The sequence below is a fragment of the Armigeres subalbatus genome, chromosome 2 (genome assembly GCF_024139115.2).
Source record: "Armigeres subalbatus isolate Guangzhou_Male chromosome 2, GZ_Asu_2, whole genome shotgun sequence".
Classification (NCBI taxonomy): Eukaryota; Metazoa; Arthropoda; class Insecta; order Diptera; family Culicidae; genus Armigeres; species Armigeres subalbatus.
In genome coordinates, this window is record NC_085140.1 from 325,382,774 (window position 1) to 325,409,870 (window position 27,097).

At 41.5% G+C, this 27,097-nt stretch overlaps 1 protein-coding gene across 2 annotated transcripts in view; it reads right to left on the bottom strand.

The window, feature by feature from the left end:
- The window catches only part of LOC134212719 (uncharacterized), an 863,774-nt gene that overhangs the window by 564,443 nt on the left and 272,234 nt on the right, over positions 1-27,097 (bottom strand). The gene's annotated exons all lie outside the window — the stretch shown is intronic.

Sequence of the window (27,097 nt, forward strand, 5' to 3'; positions counted from 1 at the left end):
CGTAAACGAAATAAGAAGTGGGTTGGCTAAAGCTTTTGATGTCAAGTATATCTCTCGACTAAAACATTATTATCTGCGAGTACAAAGATGTGTGGCAGGAGATGATGAGGCTAAGAAAATGAAAGAGTTACTACTAGGGAATATTACTACACTACTCTCAAAACACAAAGTGGATTTAGGAATGCAGTCCAGTCCTACAGGAGCTGAACTGCAGAAGGAAAATGATCCAGATCAGTTAGGACACATAGCTGGAGCTGAGGCCATTAGAAATCAGCCACCGCCTCCGATAGCTGCTTTGAGCAACTCAGAAATTCACCAAGTAACAGACTCCGAACAATCTATGCTAAACGCGAATAAGCTAGGAGCATTAAAAAAACAGACACAAATTGTTAGTAAGGAGGCCGATATACAAAACCAGAATAAGTCAGAAGAGATTGATGAGCTTAAGACGAAGCTAGGGAATTTAGAGACTCAACTTAATAACCTGACAATGATGCTTATGTCATCAATTCCTAGCCTACAACAGGGACAAACTTTCGGTGCGGGTAACCCAGGCCAATCGTCAGCGAGTCACACTAATCAAGTGGCTACTAGGCAACATAACATTAGGGCAAATAGGTTCGAAGAGATTCAAAATGCGAATGCAGGAGCTCAGCCAACAAGTCAGACACAAGCAAACTATATGGGACCAACTGGGCATGCCAGTGCAGATTATGAAGATAATAGCAGTGAGGAAAACATTCCGGTTGGTTATCCTAATTGGCATGCATCAACAGTACACAGAGATGATAGAATTCAGTACGACCGTAAAATGGAAAAATGGAATCTGTGCTTTGCGGGAGACTCCAGGTCAATTTCTTTAGAGGACTTTATTTACAAAGTAAAAGTATTGGCAAGTATGAATGGAATTCCCAATGCCAAACTGCTTAGCAACATCCATTTACTGTTAAGAGGTGAAGCATCAAATTGGTTTTTTACTTACTACCAACCCTTATGGACCTGGGAGGTTTTCGAAACCAGAATAAGGTTCAGATTTGGTAACCCAAATCAAGATCAAGGTAACCGTCAAAAAATTTATGATCGAAAGCAACAAAAAGGAGAAACTTTCATTGCCTTCGTCACAGAAATTGAGCGATTGAACAAACTGCTAACCAAACCCTTATCCAGTAGAAGAAAATTTGAAATTGTTTGGGAGAATATGAGGCAACATTACCGTTCCAAACTAGCTTGCTTTTCGGTGAACACCTTAGAGCAGCTGATTCAGACCAACTACCGGATTGATGCTAATGATCCATCACTACATCCAATAGGTCCAAAACTATCGGTGCATAACATTGAGGGTGAAGAGGACGAGGAATCAGAAAATGAGGAGGTCAATGCGATTGATAGAAGACAGGCTAGGAACCAAACCCAAGGACTGACTCAAGACCGAGGGGTGCGGAATACAAGGGAGGAACAGGAAACATCTAGGGTACCCATGTGCTGGAATTGTCGTCAGCGTGGTCATTTTTGGCGAGAATGTAGAGAAATGAAAACTACATTTTGCTACGTCTGTGGTAATCCTGGCAAGATTTCCTCAAATTGCGATAAGCACCCTCGACGTTCAAATCAAAGTCAGCCGGTTGACACAGGTCGACCTTCGGGAAACTAAGTTCGGGATGCGGTACAGGGAACGCTGTCATCCTAAACAGTCAAATCGTTCCTAATTCAAAATCCACTCCTTACGTCGACCCGCTAGAGAGTCTTTTAGAAATTAAAATACAAACGAGTCGTTGTCCTCACATTAAAGTTCGCATTTTCGAAGAGGAAATGGAAGCCTTGTTGGATTCGGGTGCGGGCATTAGCGTGACCAATTCCAAACAATTAATTGAACAGCATGGGTTAAAAATATTACCATCGCCGATTCGAATTTGTACAGCAGACAAAACCAAATATTCGTGTGTTGGTTATACCAATTTGCCAATAACTTTCAGGGGCATTACTAGGGTAATTGCAGTAGTAATTGTCCCGGAAATATCCAGAAGGTTGATATTGGGAATAAATTTCTGGAAGGCCTTTGAAATCAAACCCATGATGCAAGGGACCAGTGGACTGGAAGAGGTTGCAGAAATAGGTAATATCGAAGATACCGAATTAATGCATTTTTCATTCACCCAATTGAAACACTTCCAATTGTGGAATTCAACTCAGATGCGACTCTTGATATCCCAGAACTTGATTTGCCTGAGGCCTCAACGACCACACCGAAACGGTGGAAATCGAGCACAATTTAAATGTAGAAGAGCGAGACCTTCTTGAAGGAATTATCCGACAGTTTCCATGCACTACTGAAAATGTTTTGGGGCGAACAACCTTATTGCAACATGAGATTGTTCTAAGGAAGATGCAAAACCAAGAAGACAACCGATTTATAAATGTTCACCAACCATCCAAGCTGAAATGGACCGCGAAATTGAGCGCTATAAAAGACTTGACGCGATTGAAGAATGTTCAAGTGAGTGGGCCAACCCTCTAGTCCCTGTTCGAAAATCGAATGGCAAACTAAGAGTATGTTTGGACTCACGCCGAATTAATGCTTTAACAAAAAAAGACTCATATCCCATGAGAGATATGAGGGCATTTTCACCGCTTAGGAAGCGCCAAATTCTTTTCCGTAATAGATTTAAAAGATGCCTATTTCCAGATTCCTCTTAAAGAGGAATCGCGCGATTATACGGCTTTTAGAACATCTAAAGGGCTTTATAGGTTCAAAGTTTGCCCATTCGGGTTAACTAATGCTCCATTCAGTATGTGCAGACTAATGGACAAAGTTATCGGTTTCGATTTAGAACCCTATGTATTCGTCTATTTGGACGACATAGTGGTAGCGACCAAAACTCTCTCAGAGCATTTCAGGCTGCTAAAGCTAGTCGCAGAACGCCTTAGAAAAGCAAATCTAACGATTTCGCTTGATAAATCAAGATTTTGTAGGAAACAAGTAAGCTATCTAGGTTACTTACTGACTGAAGAAGGCGTTGCAATTGATAGTGCTAGGATTGAGCCAATTTTAAATTACACCAGGCCAAAAAGCGTTAAAGACATACGTCGTCTCTTAGGGTTAGCAGGTTTCTATCAAAAATTTATCAAAGATTACAGTAAAATCGCTGCGCCAATATCAGATTTGCTGAAGAAAAACCCAAAGAAATTCACTTGGACTGAGACGGCAGAGGAGGCATTCCAAAACCTAAAATCTGCCCTAATATCAGCACCGATCTTAAATAACCCCGACTTTTCCTGCCCATTCATAATTGAATCGGACGCATCAGACAACGCGGTTGGAGCCGCATTAGTACAAACCATGAATGGTGTCACTAGGGTTGTGGCCTACTTTAGCAAGAAGCTAAGTAGTACCCAACGAAAGTATGCGAGTGTCGAAAAGGAGTGTTTGGGGGTACTAATGGCCATCGAACATTTTCGCCACTTTGTAGAGGGAACGAAGTTTAAAGTAGTCACAGATGCCCGTAGCCTCCTGTGGCTATTCACAATAGGCATCGAATCAGGAAACTCAAAACTTTTAAGATGGGCTCTCAAACTGCAGTCGTACGACATAGAGTTAGAGTACAGGAAAGGGAAATTAAATGTCACAGCTGATTGTTTATCGCGATCACTTGATGCAATAGTGCCTCTTGACCCAGACTACGAGGATTTGATCAAATTAATCTCCAAAGATCCACAAAGTTATCCTGACTTTCGAGTAATTGATGACAGAATATACAAATTTGTGAAAAATCAGGGAAAGGTCGAAGACACTCGATTCCAGTGGAAGCAATATCTTCCATCACCAGAGCGTGTGGGAGCAATAGAGGCTATCCATAATAAAGCTCATCTTGGATTCGAAAAAACGCTAACAGCGATAAGAGAAAGGTTTTACTGGCCACGCATGAGCTCCCAAATCAAAACTTTTTGCAGAAATTGTTTGACTTGTCAAACAAGCAAAGCTAGCAATATTAATACAACAGCACCGATAACATCTCAGAGGAAAATCGCGGAATATCCTTGGCAGTTCCTTACAATGGACTATGTGGGACCACTGCCAGTTTCAGGAAAGGGCAGAAGTACTTGTCTTCTGGTCCTAACTGACATATTCAGTAAATTCATAATGGTTCAACCATTTAGACAGGCAAGCGCCGACTCTTTGGTTCCGTTTGTCGAGAACATGGTGTTCCAATTGTTTGGTACCCCAGAAGTTGTATTAACGGACAATGGCACGCAGTTTCTCGCGAAATCGTTCCAAGCCCTACTAAAACAATATAACGTAACTCATTGGCGTACGCCGAATTACCACCCTCAGGTGAACGACGCGGAGCGAGTTAACCGTGTGTTAACAACCGCAATAAGAGCGTCAATCAAAAATGATCATAAAGACTGGGCAAATAATGTACAAACAATTGCCTGTGCAATCAGAACGTCTGTACACGAAGCGACTCACTATTCACCCTACTTTGTGATGTTCGGGAGAAACATGGTCTCCGATGGAAGAGAATATCGCCATCTTAGGGATAATACGGAAGGGAATGACACACTCGCTAATACTGAAAGGGAGAAACTATACTCTGACATCAGAGAAAATCTAAAGAAAGCCTTCGAGAAACATTCTAGATATTACAATCTGAGAGCTAATGCGAATTGCCCATCCTTCGTCATAGGGGAGAAATTGTTGAAGAAAAACACAGAATTATCTGATAAAGGAAAGGGCTATTGCGCGAAACTTGCTCCAAAATACATTCCGGCAATAGTCAAAAGGAAAGTAGGAGAACACTGCTATGATTTGGAGGACGAGAAAGGGAAGCGCCTTGGGTGTACAATTGTCGGTACCTCAAAAGCTAACCTCGTCCCCATAATGAGAGAATATTTTTCAAGCTATGCAACCTTTTAAGGCAACGATGCATCTCTGTATGCAATAAAATACATGTTTGGAATCTCAATTTGCTCTTTGAACGAGTTGAAACACACTGGTTGAAAAAGCTATGGTACTTTATTCGAAGGAAACAAAGCTCTCTCTTAGGGTACAAAAATCAACCATGTTGCATAGCAAACTATCTCCTCGTAAATCGAGTGAGCCATTCTTTAAACAGCTATGTATGCTCGTAGAGTGGACAACGCAGTCAACACCTGCACAAAAATACAACCGGCCATTCTTGAAGTGCTCCTCGAAAGAGTTGAGCCGTCCCACAATAACAATTAAACTACTGGTGACAAACTTCAAGAATGTGCATGGAAAGGGTAAGATAACTCTGAAGATTAAGTAGGAGAAATCGTGGGAAGCAGTAGATTCTCCTCAACAGCTATGAATCATTTGGGACAAGTATTTTGACGAAACACTGACGAGGCAACGTAAATTACCGAATTGAGAACTATTGGATTGGGGAAGGTAACGGGAAACCCTGCCTAACCTGATTCAACATGAATATTATTTGTTAATTATCCTACGTTAATTCTATATTAGTTCTTAGGATTATTGTTAGTATTATTAACATAATTTCTTACCAAAACTTGTAAATATTAGCTTAATTTTCAACGATGCGAATTCCGTTGATGGTGGAAAATCCTTGTGGAGATGATCCGTCAGTGTATACAGTTGAGAACCTCCGTGTTCTTGTTGTAAATAGTTGTGTTTCCTTCTAAGTTGCATTTTCATTCATCGTCAGTGGGAAATTTCATTGATGAGATCAGAACGTAATGTTTTGGTGTCGCAGCAACATCCTTATAGGCATCCGGGCACTGGCAATATAGCTGGTAATCGAGTTCCGCACGCCTTGCATTTCACGATCCATAGCTGTTCCTTTCCAATAAATCCTTTATTCCATGTTTCGTGCAATAGTTCAGTCCAGTCGAGTCCAAATAGTATAAAATCACGTCATCGATTCCAACCTCAAACAGAACAGAACAGCAAGTAGTCCTCTGAATCCCACGACGCAGCAACTGAAAAAAAAACACAAAGCACTTCAATTCTTTTCAGGGAGAGAATATATATAATACTCCCCCCGTAATGTACATCCTTTTGATGGTTTCCGTAGGAGAAACCGGATAAAACCGTAATTTTACCGGAACACATTCCGCTCAGCACGAGTCGAGGATACACTTTTGTTGATTGTTCTGTTTGACACTTTGACAGTTCGAGTCAGGTTGGTATCACGCGGTGCGTTTAGTACTTGGGTTGGTGTGAAGCAAAGTGTGAAGATAGTTTTTTGAGTTTTGAATAGGGTGTTCGATTCTTTCCAAATTTTGATTATCAGATTTAATTCTGGTGTAAAGTTTGAGTAAGAAATCTATTTACGTTTTATAGTGGAAGTGGACAAATTGCCTGAGGGAAAGCCTCGGGGTGGGCCATTTCTCTATAAAATAGTTTTTTGCGGTAAATTCAGATACAGATCGGTGCTCAACGCAATGATTGGGGTAGATCTGGATTCTGAATGAGCCTGTTTATGCGTTTCAGTATGGGGGAATGTAGTTGTTTTCATTCAGTTCAGTCGGAACAGAGTTGAAGACAGATCGAAGAATGTTTGTTTGGGGAATTATGTGGAAGTACAGAGCGAACCAAGTGATACCACCGAAAAGAATTAGCCATTATTTTTTTTTCGATTTAGTTGTACAGTGTAATATTTCGAATATCCATAATTAGAAAATAAATGTGGTGGGTAACAAAATTGATGAATTAAGGTAAACATTCGCTGGAGACCGGAGTCTTAGGACATTGATGGTCAGTAGTAGGCACGGTCCGTGATAGATCGTGTGCTAGAAACAGAGGAGGAGTCGACCTTTACGGTTGATGATGATAACATATGACCCCGAATGTTGAATTAGTTTCAGATTTTGAGTTGCTTATCTAGAATATGTAAATAATGTAAATATTTCTACGAAAATTTAGTTGAATCAATTCAACTAAATTTTCGTACTCTAAGCAGGGAGTGATGTAACGGTAGCCGTCACACTGAGTGAAATTGCAAATAAAATTATTTAAATAAATGTTTTTGATCTTAAAATATAATTTGCACAATCTCACATGGAATAGCCAAGAGCAACATAAGACTTAAGAATAGCACTAGATTCAAGCTCCATACCGCGCCTACGCATAGGCCATCGGTTTACATGACACCTGAACCACTATTAGCCGTTAACCCTCTCGCGAGAACTAATTGAATGCCCGCGATCGGGGATTAGCCGAAGATCAAGTTCGGAGGAAAACCTTGGGGACGGGGATAAGAACAAGGAAGCCCAGCTTAGCGAATACTGGTGGGAGCGAGAAGTCGAAAACCAGAAGACGAATAAGAAATCCGCCTCGGGACTCATTGCCAAAAAGTTGACGATTTCCCGGGCTATTTAATCTGAGGGCTCAAAGATTTTCGCTCACTTTGCCTGATAGTAAGAAGCGACTTGAAAGTTTTCCCGTGATCCGCGTTGTTAAATCGAGAGTGAGTTTTTAAAAGATAGTAGATAGCTCAGTAAAGTAACAGTTTTGAGTTTTGCAGGATTAGTCACTTTCCCACGTGCCGAATATCGTGTGAGACTAGTGTACCAGTGTACTAGTGTGTTAGCTAAGAAAGGTATTAAAGTCGTGCTAAGATAGGTTGCGTGCTCTTCTAACCCTTTTGTTCGAACAGCCGTTCGTCGGCTTTATGTGTCTAATCTCCAGTACATCAACGATCGCAGTGAATTCCGTCAGGCAAATCGCCGGCCTGTAACCAACCGAGGCCGAAGGGGCTGCGCCGTCAACATCGCGCCCATTCTCCGTAGAAAGCGAGCATCCGCAAGTGATCCACCGTCGAACAAGCCATCGCCAAAAACCCGTTTCCACACCATCTCGCCAATAGACCGACAGGACCGAATAAGTCGTTTCGACCACCACGTGATCGGAAGCCGGTTGCCAAAAACCGAATCTTTACCCTGGTAGGTGAGTTAATCGCCGCGTGGCGCTGATTTTTCCCACGCCGGTGAACAATAGCGTTCCCACGCTATAGCGAGTGGATTATCCCAGCCGGCAAACAATAGACGCCAAGCCAAGCTGGTGAACAAAGGATCGCTTCACCGGGCCAACAATGCCGCCGCGCCGGCGATAGAATGCAGCGAACAAGTGAGTAAAGCGAACGACAAAATAATCCATGTGCACATGACGACAGATCTAGAGATAATAAGTAATATCAGGGAATAGAGCACGCACGCAGATAGAGGGTAGAGTCTAGGCCTAATGAAGAATAGAGGAAACAAATAAAACTGTATTGTAAAATCATCTCGTGGTCAGTTATGTAATCCCCTTTTCTACCCCCCGCAGCATTCTCTTGACTGTTGATTCTTCCGTCGAGCTATTTACTTGAACTGAACGCAACCGATTAATGAATTGGGTATTGAATGAGTAGTCCCACACTTTCAGGCCGGTGTCGCCATCTGGGTAAGAGTGGCAAAACTTCCGATGATGATAATTTAAACTTTTATAGGAAAGTTCAGCTTCAAGGTGTTGCTTTAGGGTCGAGAGAGTAATGTTCGTCTCAGGTTTCTGAATTCTGGTAAGTCGGACGCTAGGAAAGTGGGCCGGTAGAATTGTTTTTTGAACCTTTTCTCTAAAGGTTTTCAATGGGCTTACTTCGGCGAGTCTCAGACCGGGCAACAATAAAACGCGAGCGGGAAGTCCTTTAACAAGGTGGCGCATAAGCTTCTTGCTTTTATAAAAAACAATTTTGCTGAACCACAGTAGCGTATTTATCGGGAATTAATGTCCGGTCCCGAACAGCTCTGTTCGTGCGACTATAATATTTTAAGAAAATGATCGACACAATTTAACTATTTGAAGTCACATTCGCGACGATGTCGGAGTACAATCGTTGTCTTGCATGATCATGGTTTTAGATATTCACAATTATGTCAGAAGCTGCCTTACAAATTGTTGCCATCAATAGACGATGGATCGATCGATGGTTTGACAATCGACTGCCGGCATTGGTGATGGAACCACGATCGCCGCCACGTATTCAATACCTGATTACAGCATCCCACTTCCGAAAACGGGTAGCGTTCGGATTGGTGCAGCTCCATTCCCAGAAATCATAACAAATTCAAGATAAAGTGCATCCTTCGCTGGAATTCTATTGATCTTCAAGGAAGACTCCATCCGTCCGGTAGCATTGATTTCAATGTCGGATATTCCAACATCTACCCTGAACGACATCATAAAGGTGAACAAACATTTGGCTCTTACACGGTTATCGTCGCAAGCCATGCTGGAGGGTGGCTGTCCGGCGGAATGGAATCGTCCTCCGAAGCGTTTCTATGTAGTTCTGGTCACGGAGAACACTTCAACGCTAACGAAAGCTCGTCAAAGTTGGCCGGGATCCAAAAGTTTCTACCTTTTCCTTATGCTGTTACTTCACCGAAAATCTTAGTTTTGCCGGATAACTAATGCAAACAAAGCTGAACCAGGGTTGAAACAAATATGTTTCTTGAGAAACCGATTGTTCCTCGACCTCTCTGAACCAAAATTATAATAATTTTATGTAGAATGATTGAATGTAAACATAACAAAAATTATCGTTGATTATTTTCTATTTATATCATCCTCATACTCACACTTTCTCACTACACTGCAACGTGAGAAATGGCTGCGTACTTAATACGAGATTGATGCTTACCGAATGAAGTATTGAATTTAAACCTGGATTTTCTCAAATACGTATTAAAGCTCGTATTTTCCTTGTTGGAGCTTACCGCCATTAACGTGTTATATTCTACTTGTTTTATTTAGAGTGAAATCAGTAGTGATTCAGTTTCATTCTAAATTTTCGACCACTATTCTAGTTTGAATCTGGAGCAAAATAAAACAAACTCGCTGGTTCGCTCAGCAGTGTTCCATTCATGGTTTTCAAATTTTCAATTAAATGAAATCATTATGTTGCTGCCAAGAAAGGCACCATAATTGCAAAGTGGATTGATCCGTAGATAAAATGACGCATTCATACACTAAACCAATTGAAAAATATTTGAATCTCGTGATTCAATCGTGGTTCAAATCTGCGGAAAATAGAACGGAGCGTTTTACCAGTTTTATTTTTTTGACATCTGACTGGTATAAAAAATGAATCTAGAACAGCTGCTGGGAAAATGAATGTTTCAGATTCATATTCAATCTGACAGCCCCGAATTGGAATTCTTGTACATAGTGTTTTGGAGTGCGGCTGGCAGCATGAGGCATGTTGCATCCGCGGGTTTGGTGCCAGAATAAAGCACCCCAGTAGCTTGCTGCTGGCCGTAACAGACGATACTTGGATAATGTGGATAATCCTTGAGCTGTACGAGCTGTTGCGGGGATCATCCCTCATGACTATCGACCAAATTGGACGACTGTGGTGCCAGAATGTAAGACACCAGATGCGAGGCTCGCAATGAGCATGGTAGATCGATAAGATATAAGATGACTTGGGGAACCTCCGAAGACGACGTGGCTGGCGACTTGTAGTTATTTAACCTTTTGTCTGTGCTCTGGGGTCAATATGACCCCAGGCCACTTTGAGTGGCTGCCATTTTTTTAGTTTTCAACCGATTCTCCTAATTTTTGGTAGTTTGGTAAAACTCGCCGAGATCTGTCTCCTATGTGCAAATTCGCTTGAAAAAGCTTGAAAATACGCGCTACAGTGTCCTTTTTTCAAAAAACTTACGTTGTCTGTGCTCTGGGGTCAAATTGACCCCAAATTGAAATTGCTATAACTATTTTAATGTTTAGCCAATTTTGGATTTTTAGGGCTGTTTCGAAAGATAATTTATTCATCTTTCAGGTCGTTACCAAAGATTGACTATAGGTGGGCGGGTACATCGCGGGGAGGGGTTTTGTAAAAAAGGGTACAAAAACAGTGATTTTTCATGCTTATTTTATTATATCTGAAAATCCTACCCATTTTGAACTGCACCTTTTCAATAAGGTTATGCAGGAAGGTGTCTGCTTTGACATGAGTCATTGATTAGTTTAGCGCTTGGTCGCTAGGTGGCGGTATATTTGAATTCATTAGTTTAGACTACTCAAGTAACTCCGATATGTGGAATTTTCCTCATTGTAAATATTCTTATCGCACAATTTTGAAATTTGTAAAGATGACGTCTGTAACAAAGTTCGTCTGGTGGGAATAGACTGTCATGTGACGGAATAAATAATAAGGAAATTTACCAATAGGCGGCGCTAGTGTACTTGCAATATTCTTGCATATATGTAATATTGCTTTAGCTTGAGATCCCTCATACCTACACTCAAGTTGTATTCGGCAACATTGTTCAGGATGTCTAGCACTACAAAGCGGTGCTCAATATAATGAGCACTTCTTCCTATTTTTTTAATTTGTGCGATAAGAATATTTACACTGAGGAGAATTCTATATATCGGAATATTTTAAGTAGTCTAAAATAATGAATTCAAATATACCACCACCTGGCGGCCAAGTTCTAAACTTATCAACGCCTCATGCCAAAGCACATGCCTTCCTGCATAGCCTTTTTAAAAAAGTTGCAGTTCAAAATGGGGAGGATTTTCGGATATAAGTAAAATAATCATGAAAAATCACTGTTTTTGTACCCTTGTTCACTAAAACCCCTCCCCGCGATGTACCTGCCCACCTATAGTCAATCTTTGGTAACGACCTGAAAGATGATTAAATTATCTTTCGAAACAGCCCAAAAAATCCAAAATTGACCAAACATTAAACAAGTTATAGCAATTTCAATTTGGGGTCAATTTGACCCCTGCACGAACAACGTAAGTTTTATTGAGCACAGACAGAAGGTTAATAGAGGAATATTTTATGTACTGCGCATACCATTCAAACCTTAGCTTGAGCGTCATTAATAATATTTAACCGTAATTTTTACAGCAGAAATGACCATTTGATTGATAAGATTTCCAGCCTTAAATCTCAAAGGAGATATACTCCCAAACTTTATGGATCATTTGAATGTATTTAAGATTTTTTTTTGTATCGACATTGTTCACATAATCGAGATAAACACGTAACATCAATCTATATCATATCTGAAGCAGCAGCCAACAATAAAGGTTTCGATATAATGAAAGATAAAAGCTATTATCGTTAAGTTTACACAAACCTTAATGGACAATTAATTTACCATCCTTAACCCAACATCTGAATGAACCATTATAGGCAGGCAGCCAACCATTGTCGAATGCACTTTTCTCTACTTCCTAGTACTCTTAGATTCCTCCCTTGATAAAGGCGTGAAACAGGTCTTCAATTTTCTTTTATGATAACATCACTAGCCGGCATTGTTTCCCTTCTTCACATATTGTACAGGCGAAATGTATGTGTAACAATGCATGCTACAGCAAGGTTACACATTGGGGTGGTCCAACATCGTCAATTTTCGTTATAAAAAATAAAAAAGCAATATATTTGATTGATTAAGCAACTGTTACTTATTCCTTAATTATTGTCTCACTAATTCAGAAAAAGATTTTATAATGATTTCAACTTTCCATTACCAGACGCCATGCAAACCAATATGAAATATGTTCGAGGCCTCTATATAATTGGAATGGGAATTGCCGTAACACCCCATCGCTATTTATTGTTCCGTGTCCTCTGCGTAACTACGGCAAGATAGTACTCATCCAGTTCACAAATATTTGAAACTTCTAAAAATACAAAAGAAATACCCACAAGATGAGATTTCTTTCCCAATCAAAACGAAGGTACATCCCATTGCGCACGTGAGTGTCGAACCTTCGAACAGAGGGTAGCAAAATTCAGTCGAGCATAACTTGGAGTTCGATTCGGCCCCATTTACAAGCCAACTGTTACCCCCATTCCATTCATGCAGGGAATACTGCATGGGAACAAAACTTCAGACGCTTTCAGTGGATGTGTTGCTAACAATCCAACAATAGGGCAATCGTGGGCGGTTTTCTTCCCCAGATTGAGGTCGAACCGAAATATCAGCGTTATTTATCGCAAAAACATACACATGTCTCGACTGCTGACTGCGAACAAGCTCGGTTTGAAGAAAATCGCAACAATTGCACGCTTCGGAGACCTCGCCCTTCGGAGAGCATTGGGTCGAAACTTGAAAGTCCTGGTTGAAATGGGAGGAAAGAGCTGTCAAATGAGATTCGATTGTGCAACCCGTTTCCTCCCGTCCGTCCGTCGTCATCAATGAACTGGAGCATATCGAAATCGAACGGTGGAAATGGTTCGACCATGTTTCGGTAAACTTTGTTGCCACATTTCTACGGCAGCCAACATCGTGGGAAATGCCTTCAGCTTCGAGGATTGATGTGCGAGGATGGGCACTGAATCGGACGGGCTGATATGGGCGTGCAATGGTAGAGGCACGTTCCGAGAAGGAAATAAATGAACAGCAGGTGCATCTATATCAAGTTGACGTGCAGACAACCGACAAGTGAGATAATAGTTGTTAGGTTCCTTTCCCGGTATGGTGCATGAATATGACCGGAGTATACAAGTTTATCGCAAATTAATTCATTTATGTTCTTGGAGAAAATAAATGAGATGCATGCTTTTACTAAAATATAATAATTTTGTATAGAAAGGCCATTGTCATTCGTGACAGGAGAATGTTTCATTAAGAATAATTGATTCAGAGTAATCATATATTATGAGAGTTTCAATGTTAGGAAACTCATACAAATTGTGGAATTAAAGTCGACTTTCTACATCTCGATATTGAAAAGTTCGTCCTTTCTCCACAGATAAGGAGATTTTAGGGCATGGGTTCTACATAGAACGAAAAAAGCTCGTTGCTTTGAAAAAAGACAACAAACCAAATTGCAATTCTAGTTTTTGATGGTTTGTTATTGCCCAAAGATGGTCTAGTAGCCAAGAAGTAGCCCATGGATCGAGATGAAGAGATATTGAAGGTGGTTATCGAGATTTTATTCTTCTTATCCTTCTTCTTCATTAGCTCTACATTCCAAATAAAAATGTATAAGCGTTCGAGGTGTAAAAAGCAAAAATATATGCGGATGTAAGGGACCAAGGAAACCAACAACATAGGGATAGATATCGAGATATGGAACGATCAGAACGATCGCGCGATCATCCAAAATATTTTATTTTGTTTTGTACGGTCGGTTAGTTAATTAATCGTGTTTTCGATTGGCATGCGTGTTTGATAGGGAAAACCGCGAGTAGAACTGTTTCAAAGCAGTTTTGTTAATATATTGCATCCCATATACTCGTCGCTCATCGAAGTAAACCAGCACAATACCCTATCCCAAGACAGTCGTGGAGATGCAGAGTAAACTCGGTCTCCAGTAGCAACGAGAGTTAAACTAATAATCCTTCCTTTTCTATATGACCGTAAGGACGTGATCGGCGTCGTTGTTGACCAAACATATGAGCTCCTGGAACGTGCACATTGAGAATGGATAGCTAGCCTCAAGCCTAATTCATTTGGTTCTCTGTACAATTTTGCTGGTTCCAGTCAATCACAAAAGGTGATGAATCTCAAGCCGCTCGAAACGTTCGCCATCAAGTACGCGGAAGGAAGAAATTATGGGGACCATATCTCCGTGTTTCATTTGGAGAAAGATTCCGTTATGATGGAAATCCTTCACACCATATGTACAAGACCGAATCAGCTGTTTTATGGTTGGTTAACGGACAATACAATTGTCACATGGAACCTCCGTTCGGGGCGAATGCACTACAGCCGAGGCTGCCCACAGCGCATGTAAACGTCGAATCCGTCCAAACCATGTTTTCAAGCTTTCCATTAACCAGCACTTCTTGTCAACCATAACTCAGGGCAGCAGGGACTATGTCCCAGGGCTTTACGACTCAAACGATTTTGTAACTAGTATTACAAGCACGAAATTTGAAAATCATTTGGAAGAAAAACGAACAGTGGGTAATGTCTGTGACATAACCGCTAAATGGACGTAGGACTTGACTTGACCATGCCTTTAAGATACATCTTCTTCTTCTTCTTCTTATTGGCATTACATCCCCACACTGGGACAGAGCCGCCTCGCAGCTTAGTGTTCATTAAGCACTTCCACAGTTATTAACTGCGAGGTTTCTAAGCCAGGTTACCATTTTTGCATTCGTATATCATGAGGCTAGCACGATGATACTTTTATGCCCAGGAAGTCGAGACAATTTCCAATCCGAAAATTGCCTAGACCGGCACCGGGAATCGAACCCAGTCACCCTCAGCATGGTCTTGCTTTGTAGCCGCGCGTCTTACCGCACGGCTAAGGACGGCCCCGCCTTTAAGATACATAATATGTCCAAATTTGTCACATCAACTATTTTGGATAAATAATCGGCGTTGCATACCATTCCTTGGCAAAATTTCTTTCTCAAAATTTCTTCTCAAAACTTCTCATCAAACCGACACAGAAATCAAATCTACCTCGAACAAGAATCATCAAAAAAAAATTCAGGAAGTGTCTGTCCGGTCACGAAATATTAGCCTCGACAGTGGCAACATTCCCACTGAAGGACTGCCTGAAATAAACCACAAGTTGGCTCAGCAGGGGATGTAGACTGTATCTCAGCCCTTCCACTGAAGAGCCTTCTAATCCGTGCGATAGCGACTGAAGGAGAACATTATTTTTAACTCTTAGAGCCTTGAAAAAAGGCTGTTTGCTTCGGCTAAATGCTAAAAGGAAGAAAACGATCTTTTCAAATAACCGCGAATTTCTAGTGATGGTATAAAAAAGACTGAATGCTCTGCGAACGAATGCACTTTTCTTTTATACCTGATTTTGAATCTTCTCTGCTTCCAATTGGTGGGCCAATCAGCTAGTGTCTTGTATCCTTCTTTGTCAGCCAAAGCGTCATCATCATCAACGCGTTCGAGAAGGGCTTCTTCTTTTTACGCTTGTTGCTCGCTGCTGGCGTCTATTTCCTAACGGGACTTTTCGCTAGATACAGGCCAATAAGCCGGACAAGCGAGCTTAGAATTGTAGTTCAGGTGGGAAGTACGTGTTTTTTCTGAGACAACATTGTTTAGTAGTAGAAGGAAGGAAACACCCGGACATGGGATTTCGGGTGATAAGATTTAGAATTGGTAACATGGGACGATCATTAAGTCACGTTCGCTTTGTGTGCGATCAGTATCAAACAATGTTTTTCTACATATTTTTTTATTATGCCAAAAAATCCAACATTTGATGAAAAATCGGTTGATAGTTTATTAATGAGCTGTTATCGGTGTTTTTTTTATCCAAATAAGATTATGTGAGAGATTTGGACATCTTATGAATCTTTAAAGGCATGGTCAAGCGAAGTCCTTCGTCCACTTCGCGGTTAAATCAGAAAAATTATCCACTGTTAGTTTTGACGCTATTTATGAAAATCACGCATAAAATTTTATCTCTAGAATATTGGATTTGGCACCCAAGTGCAATTTCTATCCCGAAGGGTATTGAAAGCATTGATATTGATCCCTATTATTGGCTCTCTGAAGAACCGTTTGTTTTTTGGACATACATGCTGCACCATGTGGCTTTTCTTCAGCCTGTCTCGGCTCAGCACCGATGCCGGCCGGTCTCGGCTCGACTCTGCTGCTGCTGCCGGTATCTGCTCAGCATTGCTGCTTTGTCGGGTCTGTAGGGTGGACTGCTGATGTACTGGCTAGGTTTCGGCTCATGATGGTCGCTTCGATGGTGTCGAGCCGAAAAAGCGGACGGTTCAGACTTCATTCCCTGCTAAAAGGTGTGAGTGCTGTTCAATCGATGACGCGGTTAATTCGCTTGTCCCGGTCAGAATGAAAGGAAAAAATGGCGTAGCGCTATTTTATGGCTTCTCGGCAGACTGGACTCAGACGTCTCATTCGCTGGTGTCTGCACCAATCAGAACGTGGTAATGGAATGATGCAAGAATTATGCGGTACCCATATTTATAGGTTCCCTTGATCTCAATGTTTTTCATTGCAAACAGTTTCATGCCTATTGAAACAAGTTTTTCGGGACTTATCAAGCATGGACATGGAAGGCATACTTGAAATCTGTCGATTGAGGGGCTTACCGCAGAAATTCGTCCATTGAGACAAACGCTATTAACGTTTAAAATCTTTCAACACAGCGTAACGCGGTCGATTTGAATATTTTGAAATGACACCCGGTATAGTAAAGAGAGACGTAAGTCCTACGTCAAAACAAATCTGCAACTATTTTTTTCTCAAATATGCATATTGTGCTGAAATTTTTGTCGGAATGACCATTGGGATGAGATTTAAACCTCAAATGGTGTACAGATGTCAGCATCATACTCTAGATTTCAGATTAGTCATATTGGCTATGCGCCTAAATACTGTGTTTTCCCGATTCTTCGAGTTTTATGTCTCTTCAGTAAACACGATACAGAGGAGCTTAACAAATTTCAAAAGATCAAATAGATAATTTACCGTTCAGCACGCAAGCGGTCCTGAATCGCTCATACTGTGCATTGCGAAGGATGTTTTCTCATAATTTACAACAGCCTGCATGCTCAAGTGTTAACAAAGGTCTGATCCCTCTCAGACTTTGACCAAATACCGTCACAGGATTCTAAAGAAATTCCATCGGTGCATAATTTTGTATAAATTGCAATAAATGGCGAATGCTTATCAATACAATTTATAGAATATAAAATGTTTTATGCTATCGATATTATAATGGTTTTTGTTTTACCTATACTTAATCTTATGGAAAAGAGCACAGAGAAGCTCGGACGTGTTTGCAAATACATATGTTTGAACTAGCCGGAAGTTCACAATCTCATAGTCTAGAAATGGTTTATTGTAGGAAGATTCAGTGTTGAGTAATGTCAATTCGGTCATTGGATTATTTTTTTCAAAAGTTATCTACAACTCAGGATTTTTGAAACCCTTGAATACTTGAAGGATACTGTCTTTGTCTAACAGATCATTGGTTGAAATACAAAGTGTGGGACCTGAGAGCTGAGAGTGAGAAAAACGTCATCTAATTAAAAAATGCATTGATATAAATTTAACTCACACCAAGCCGTGCAAGTAAGTAGTCTCATCATGCTGCCGATTTCAGATTTAGAGCAATGTCCTATTAGACAAAGTTATAGGATAGGGGGCGAACACTATTTACGTAAGCAATTTTTCTGGGTTTTTAAGCCCCCTCCCCCTATGTAAGATTTTTCCCATACAAATCATTTTTAATTTATATGGAGCGTAAGAAAATGGCAGACCCTCCTCCCCCCATATCTGCTTACGTAATTAGTGTACGACTCCATAATTCAAACGTTCCATGTTAATAAAAATTTCATTTATAAATAACTAGCAGACGCGTCTAACTAATTCATTTTTATGTATATAGATTAAATGTAAGTTATTAGCTAGTTAGTCCACCGACACCGAAATAAGGATATTGTTAAACATACTTTAAAAATCATTTTCATTTTTGAACGAGACGTGCGCTAAATTTAACTATGAAAAAATTCATAATAGCTTATTGCTAGCTCATATGTTTCAGATATATACCAAATCATTTAATATGCAGTGTTGATCAACATATTCGGGCTACACATTCGTTACATACGAGTTACAAGTTATCTAATTCACTGCCAATATTTCTGAAGTATCGTAAACAGGTTACATTGCCACTAGTGTGCCTTAAGAATTGATTACTTGTAACCAGCAAGTTTGTTGTGATTCTGCATTTAGTTATTCTATGACACACTTTCATAGCTAAATACGTTCCACGGTAACTTGATTCGTTGAAAAACATGTAGGTACGAATTCGATAAACAAATCTGTGCAACACAGTGGCGAGGCCACGGGGGTGGTTTTGGACATAAAACCCCCCCAGAGACAAAATTTTTAGAAGAAATTTTTTTTTCGAACCTTTTCAAATTAAAAAAATGTTCAGAAACCACCCCCCCCCCCCCCCCCCCACACCAACTTTCTGGCTACGCCACTGGTGCAACATAAGCTTTTATGAATAATTTGTGTTTACTCCATAGCTAAGTGGTTTTTGGCTATAATCTTTCCATGATTCCAACATGCTAACCCCATCTGTCTGTTATGTTTACAAGCTTGTGTCGTCTAAGTAATGCTATTCAAAGTAGCAATATTTATTTTGCAATTACAAAAATGATGATTTTTTTTTTTGAATCCGTAACTTGATGGTAGCTAATGCAATTGTTTTTATTTGTTACATTGTGATTATTCGGTAACTACTCATCCAGTAGTCTCCCTGTAACAAATTGAAAACTGTATTGTGACTACAAAATTTGTGACACTTTAAAATATGGTTGCAAGCGAACTACTTTGTAACTGGATAGTAACATTTTGCAGTTCTAGTTCCGTAGCGACTTGAATGTAACGTCTAGATTTTTTTTTTCACCTGACATGTTCCGAGCATTTTCAATGCAACAATTATGCAACTCCTTATTTTATTTTTCAATTTACAAGTAGTGACAAGTGCTTCTTGGGAAAGGAAGACCCAACAATAATGAGTGAATCAAAAATAATTCTTTTGACGATGCGTTAGCAATGGAGGTGGTAACCCCCTTTGCCAAAGGGGGTTTGGCGAGGTCTCCTCCCAGGGAGGCCGAGAGCGGAGTGACGGAGGCTGCAACCAACAGCAGCTGTTCGAGTCGTAAGACATGAAAAGGATGCGTTTATCATGCGGGTTGTGAGAAGAGAGAAGACCGATAGAGATGCCCAAACCGATGCCTTCTCCTTCCTTGGAGGAGCGACCATGGCCCAAGAGGCGATTGATTTCGCCCTGATGGCCAATGAAGAAAAGACTGCACCTAACTCGAAAAGGGCTCAGGCAGCAATCCGGTGAAGGCGCTAACCAGCAAAACCAAACGACGTGCGATCATAAAGGCCAAACAACGTCTGGACGGAGGAGATCTGGGTGCAGAGAAGCCCGAAGGGTGTTGACCCGAGAAGGTGACCTCTCGACCCAAAAAGGCGAAAGGCACCAACCAGACGCAAGTCGCCGGGCCGCAAGAGGGCACTAGAAGGCTAACGACAGAGGCAAGGCCTTGTTGGTGAAAACTGATAAGGATAGATACGCGGAAGTTCTTATATCGATGCGGGCGGCCGGCACTGTGTCAGGACGTGCGAAGCGTTAGACGCATCAAGACCGATGAGATTTTATTGCTTCTGAAACGCGGAGCGCAAGCTAGTGGGATGGACTACAGGAAGCTGGCGCAAGAGGTCTTATTAAAAACGAATCCCGCAAACGCGAGGTTTCAGGTGCGGTTTTCTTCGCGTGTTGGACATAATTGTACCTAAAGTAACTGTGTTTAATTTGCAAATCGCAGTTAATTGAGTCAGATCTGCAGCATAAATATCAAAGGTATTGCTTCTCAAGGTGCGTATTGCGTTATTTACAGTAAGCATATGCGGTATTTCGAAAAATTTCGTTTCAGGTGGTTCGAAACGAAATTCCGCGGAATTTCGCGGAATTTGAGCATGGCGAAATCTGATTTCTTGATTTCGTTTCGTTTCGTAAAATTACAAAAATTTCGCTAGAAAAAACTAGCTTCTAACGAAATTTAACGGAATTTCGCGGAATTTCGAAACAAATTTGAACTTGAACCATGCTTTATATTATCAAAAAATTTGGCTGCGCCGCTGAACAAAATCATAAAAAACAGCTTTTTGATTTTACATTTTTATGTTATACAGCTTTTTCTATTAACGCTTATGTAGTAATCCCATTATGAGTCGACAAATACGTGTTTAGTTTTCTTCTATGAAACGTCTTCAGTGTTTTGTTAGAAATATCTAAAAGAAAACGAAAAGTATCTTTAACTATTCTATTATCCTATGTTTTACAAAAATGATCCGACTCAATACTTAAAACGTCAGACTTAGAGTGTAAATGTAATTGGATATAAATCAGATCAGTATAACTTTGTTGAAGCGTCAAAGTCGTGGCGTGGATTCCTAGGGCCCTTGTGAAGTTTTTTTAGCGCATCTTTCTTATTAAAGGCCACTTTCTTCACCTCCGCTTAGGCCTCAAACCAGGTTTAAGCGCATGAGTAAGCACCGCTTAAGAGTTAGGAAGGCCCTAAGGAAAATATAATGCAACGTTTTACGTTCAAGCAACAATTAGAATCTTACCTAAAAGTAAGAATAAAAAGTTCAGACTCTGTGATATTATTTGACTATTTGCGCAATATGAGTGAAGAATCGATCGTGTTGCTGCTGGTCACGGGACGGCAGCTATAGTCTAGGAAACGCAAACTGAAAAAAAATCTGCCTCGCGAGCAGACATTTTGTTAATCATTGTGCTATCGATCGTGTTGATGTTGGTAATGCTAGCTAGTGCGGGAGAATACGAGATTAGAAAATAATGTCTGCATCGCAGAGCACAAAATTATGTAGTGCAGAATCGATCGTGTTGTAGAGGCTTATTAAACGAAGCACATTGATTTGAAACACGGTTTTCGTCTTCGGGTTTTCAAAATAACTTCGTTTAGTCGCTTACCAAGGTGGCTTCACATGAATTACCTTTTCAACTAACCTACGATTCCCGATTTAGTAATACTTACTTACTTATGGATCCTGTACACCTCCGGTGGTGCAAAGGGCCGACTTGAAAGATCTCCATCCTGAGCGATGCCCGGCTATCGCTTTAACCTGTTGCCAAGTTAGATTTCGGTCGACTTCTTTTATTTCTTTATTGAGGCTTCTCCGCCATGAGCCTCTGGGTCTGCCTCTGCTGCGATGTCCCGCTGGGTTCCAGTCTAATGCTTGCTTACAGATTTCGTTTCCGCCCCTACGTAGAGTGTGGCCGACCCAGCCCCACTTCCGATCCCGAATTTCTGTTGTTATCGGCCTCTGGTGATAACGACGATGGAGCTCGTTGTTTGAGATCCAGTTGTGAGGCCACCAGGCCCGAATTATATACCGCAGGCATCTATTAATGAACACCTGCAGCCGTTGAGTGTTCTCCACTGATACACACCATGTTTCGCTAGCGTATAACAGCACAGATTTCACGTTAGAGTTAAAATTCGTATTTTGGTGCGTTCACTTATCTGCCTGTTTTTCCAGATATTTCTTAAACTCGCAAAGGCAGCCCTTGCTTTCTTGATCCGTGCGCCTATGTCGATCTTGGTACCGCCGTCTGACGCCATTTGGCTACCAAGATATTGGAAGCTTTCAACATTCTCCACTGGTTGCCCGGCTACTGTGAAACTGGAAGGAGTCACCGTGTTTACATCCAACGATTTGGTTTTGTTGACGTTGATGACTAAACCTGCCGAGGAGGAGCGATCGGCAAGGTCGTTGAGCTTACTCTGCATATCAGAGCGCCGTTGCGCGAGTAATGCAATGTCATCCGCCAATTCGAAGTCGTTTAGGTGCTCCATGGTTATAGGCTGCCATAACAGCCCGCGGTTTGGTTCACGGTCAATCGCATCTACCAGAATCTCATCGATTACGATGAGGAACAGTAACGGTGATAGAATACATCCTTGCCTCACACCAGCTACGACCCGGATAGGGTCGGACTGGACCCCATTGTGCAGCACTCTACACGAAAAGGCCTCGTACTGTGCTTCGATGAGGCCGATGATTTTCTCAGGAACCCCCTTGCGTCTCAGGGCGCCCCACATATTCTCGTGATTGAGACGGTCGAAAGCTTTTTCGTAGTCAATAAATACCAAGTAAAGGGACTCTTGGAATTCGTTGACCTGCTCCAAAATGATGCGGAGCGTGACAATATGGTCCACACAGGATCTTCCGGCACGGAATCCGGCTTGCTGCCGCCGGAGAGTCGCATCGATCTTCTCTTGAATCCGGGCTAGGATAATTTTGCACAGAACTTTGAGAACGGTACACAGCAACATAATGCCTCGCCAGTTATCGCATACAGTCAGGTCACCCTTTTTGGGCACCTTCACTAAGATACCTTGCATCCAGTCGACCGGGAAAGTTGCGGTGTCCCAGATATTACGAAATAAACGATACAGTAGTTGAGCGGATGTCATGGGGTCAGCTTTGAGCATCTCGGCTGATATGCGGTCGACCCCTGGGGCTTTATTCGATTTCATGCTTTGGATGGCTGTTTGAATCTCTAGCAGTGATGGAGCTTCGGTATTGACACGTGATATACGTCGGATCCTAGGCAGATCATGCCGAGGTGGTGATGGCCTGGTTGGCACTTGAAAAAGTTGTTCGAAGTGCTCGAACCAGCGTTTCAGCTGGTCAGTTGGGTCGGTCAATAACTGATCATTCGCGTCTTTCACAGGCATCGTTGCATTCATCTTCGCCCCGCTTAAGCGTCGTGAGATATCGTAGAGGAGGCGAATGTCCCCGGTTGCGGCGGCTCTCTCTCCTTCGTCGGCCAGAGAGTCTGCCTACGCTCGCTTGTCCCGTCGACATAAGCGTTTTACTTCCTTCTCAAGAGCCGTGTATCGTTGACGGGCTAAGACTTTGGCTCCTCTGGTTTTCGATCGCTCTATCGCGGCTTTGGCTTCTCTTCGCTCCTCTATCTTCCTCCAGGTCTCATCGGTGATCCATTGTTTTCTCTGGGTGCGTAGTTCGCCCAGATTGTTCTCGCTGGTGGCGATGAAGGCATTCTTGATGGCGGTCCATTGGTCTTCCACGCTGCCACCTTCCGGAATATCTGCAGCACGCGTCTCCAGTTCTTCAACGAAGGACCGTTTCACCGTGGCATCTTCCAGTCGGCGTGTGTTGAATCGTCGTCCAACTCTTTCCTCCTGCCGACGAATCCGCGCAATGCGCAGGCGTATTTCGCCGATGAGGAGGTGATGATCAGACGCGATATCGGCACTACGTTTATTCCGTACATCAAGAAGGCTCCGTTTTCATTTTCGGCTGATGCAAATGTGGTCGATTTGATTTTCTGTAAAGCCGTCACGGGAGACCCACGTGACCTTGTGAACCGGTCGATGAGGGAGGAGCGATCCCCCGATCACCATTTCTCCGAGACCATGGCGTCCCATAATGCGCTCATGGTTCGAGTTGTCGGATCCGATCTTCGCATTGAAGTCGCCCAAACAGATCTTGATATCACCCTTCGGAATTCTATCTACGACGGCATTGAGTTGACTGTAGAAGTTCTCTTTGTGTTGCAGATCGGCAGCATCGGTTGGCGCATAACATTGGATTATAGTAAGGTTTCGGACCCGTGTTCTAAATCTGGCAACGATTATCCTTTCACTTATAGGTTCCCACTTCATAAGCGCAGAGTGTGCCTGAGCGCTTGGTAGGAAGCCAACTCCGCGATGCCGGGGAGCGTGTTCACCTCGTAAACCAGAGTATAGCAGAACTTGTCCCGACGGCGTTCTGTGTTCTCCAAAGTTTGGCCAACGGACTTCACTCAGTCCCAGGATCTCAAGCTTCATGCGGCGTGCCTCATTGGCAAGTTGTGCCAATTTACCCTGCTGGGCTAGGGTTAAAACGTTCCATGTTCCTATTCGTGTCCGTTGTTTCGCGCTAAGAGTCGTCGCCGTAAAATCAGTCCGTATTCTTTCATTATCGGATTCTCGAACAAATTGATGTTTCGGGAACAGTAGGTTGTTGGCCCAAGGTTCCCTATCCACCGGGATGGGGCTGCCATCTTAGGTATAGCTTCCGGGGAATAGCATTTCATACTCATCCGCTGGATGCCAGAACAGATGTTGTTGGAGCCTTGGTGAACAGTCGCTCGATCAGTCGGGTCAAATTTGTTTAAAGTCACACCCAACACCAGGACTAGGTTAGTGCGCTTTGAGCGGCACACGGTCGCTCTGATAGGGCCTGCTTGGGGACACATGCAGCTTTTTATAGAATTTGGTAATGCAGCAACTCAAATGTGATCAAATTCGGTTGTACAGTATCGACCCGATTTTGTCACCCCCGATTATGTCTATCTCCGATTTTGTCTACCCCCGATTTTATCACGTTTTCGGCCCGATTTTGTCACCCCAAAAAAATTAAAAAATTTTAGTCCTTCTTTTTATTTTCGTAAATAATACTACAGACAATAATGATTTTCATGAAATAACTTGAATCGTCTGTGGTTTATTATAAATAATTTCTGAGTACCTATCATAAAATTTTTAAGTCTTCTGGACAAGGAATACGGGTACCGTACACGCATTTTACCTTTCCAAGGCATAAAATGAATTATATTTGTGAAATAAGTTTAAAAACTGAAAATAATTTTTTTTCCGATTTTGTCACATTCCCTATTTTATTGCCTCAAAATTCACCAATGGGGTGATAAAATCGAGTTATTACTGTATATAAGTCCGAGTATAAGACACATAAATTGTTGTGCCTTATGTGCTCGGGAAACTAATCTTCCTCTCCTAATCCTAAATTGACTGTAAGGACGTGACCAGCATCGTTATTGGTGATGAATTGGAAACTCCGAAGCAAGTACAATGAGTTTTTTTTTATCCCAAGCAGATTATTCAATTGGTAAGCTATGCATATTCGCTGTTTCTCGGCCAATCATATTTAGCAACTACGATGTGTACAATTAATCAAGCTAAGCTACGCTACTTTTTACTATTTGTACAATATGTAAAGAACATTGAGGAGTCGTGAGCTTTTTACATGCCTCATATGCACACACATATAGAAGGACAAACATACAACAATTTCTATATTTTTACATACTTACTGATATCCACGCTCCACGATGAATTCCTTTGAAAGCGACACAAATGCTGGAGTATCGCCTTTTAGCATTAGCATAGCATTAGCATTATTACAATGTAATTCGTAAATTGGACACTAGTGATACTCATGTTTTACTTTTGAGATCATTATCTAGAATGCTATCAGAAATCAAGAATGGGAGTGGTCTTTGATTCCAGTCTTAAACAAAATAACAAAAGCATGAGAATTACTACTCCTGGCCACGCCCATCTTCTTCGTAACTAGGGAGAGGAAGGAAGTATTGATGTGGTACTTACTTAACGAGAGGCCACCGACTTAGCGCCACCCTCATAAGTAACACGGAGTTGGATGATGAGGAAGGTATTCGTTGGGTCAGGATTTGCCTGTAGCTGGCAATGTAACCGTGGTAGATCTTACCCCGTAACACATCACGTAAAGGTGTTTACCCAGCGTTACGGGTCTGACACAAATGTTGGGGTATCGCCTTATCGCCAATAGTATATAAACGACAACGTGGCAATTTATCATAGATTGCTTCTTCTGTAATTATAGCTCTATTGGTTGCAAAACAGATATTTAACTTCGAAAAAGTTAAATTAGAATTGCGTATATAATGTAAAACCAACTCAAAAAAAAATTCCACGGAAAAAAAAATAAATTTCGTTTCGTTTCGTAAAATTTCGAATTCAATTTACCTTGATTTCGTATCGTTTCGAAATCTCGAAAGTAAACCATATTTCGTTTCGGTTCGTTTCGACTCAACATAGACATTTTAAATTTCGTTTCGTTTCGTTTCGTTAGAAAAAAGTGTGTTATCGCATACCCTTAATTTACAGTGCAAGTCTGATCAATTGGTCTGCTTTAATTTAAATATTTTGTTAGAAAATAGCTGCACGGATTATGATCCTATGATTCGAAATCCGTTCACGGTGGACGGATTTCGATTCAGAAGGTGTTGATTTTTCTTCGTATTTCTATCATATTTTTCGTTGCTTTCAATGCAATACAGTGAAGCACACAAGAAAAGAGGCCCTCGTGCACTTGCACAATGATGAACGTTCTAATTGCATTCGATTCGTATTTTCTAGAGACTTTTTCATATAGTGGAGGGCTTAGGTGTATGGATTTCGATCTCTGGGCCGACTTTGGCATCCAACCGGTTTCCCCCCAAGTGCCTTGGACTATTTGGGTGAGATATTAGTGTTCAATACACAATAAACTTCCACGGGTCGTCGGTTTTAGAAGAAGGTTTCGCCGCCGAAAGACTTCCCTCCGAAATAGGATAGATTCATCGCCGTGGACTATCTTGTGATCAAAGTCATAAATATACTGAATGATCTCTAGTGATAAAAATGTCAGCATTTCATAACAATTTTAGGATACTTGGATTTTAAGTTGTTGTCTCAATATAGGGACATTTGATCCTGAACTTGTCTCAGACAGCTAATTTTTTGTAGATTCGACAGACTAGATGAAGGATTGATGAAAAAAA